Raw genomic sequence first — 307 nt, forward strand, 5'->3', positions numbered from 1 at the left:
CGAGGGAATGCTGCGCAGAGTGCTGTCTGCGCACGACCACCCCTCAAGGCAGTCTTGCTGCTGATGTCCAGGCTCGCAGTTCGGCACAACATCTCACACCAGCAAACCCTCTCGCTTGCAGCGTCGGCCCCATATGCACACAACAACGGCTGCAAACAAAGGTGCCCCTCCTGTCGCATGGCAATCATCCTGCCCACTGCCTGCCCTTCACCCGCCCCTGCCCCACCCCCAGCCACGCCACCGAGAGCCCGGGGCCCTGCCGCCACGCGCCGCCGGCTGCTGCCCTTCCGGCTGCGGCGGGGATGGC

Source organism: Monoraphidium neglectum (genome assembly GCF_000611645.1).
Source record: "Monoraphidium neglectum strain SAG 48.87 unplaced genomic scaffold scaffold03255, whole genome shotgun sequence".
Taxonomy (NCBI): Eukaryota; Viridiplantae; Chlorophyta; class Chlorophyceae; order Sphaeropleales; family Selenastraceae; genus Monoraphidium; species Monoraphidium neglectum.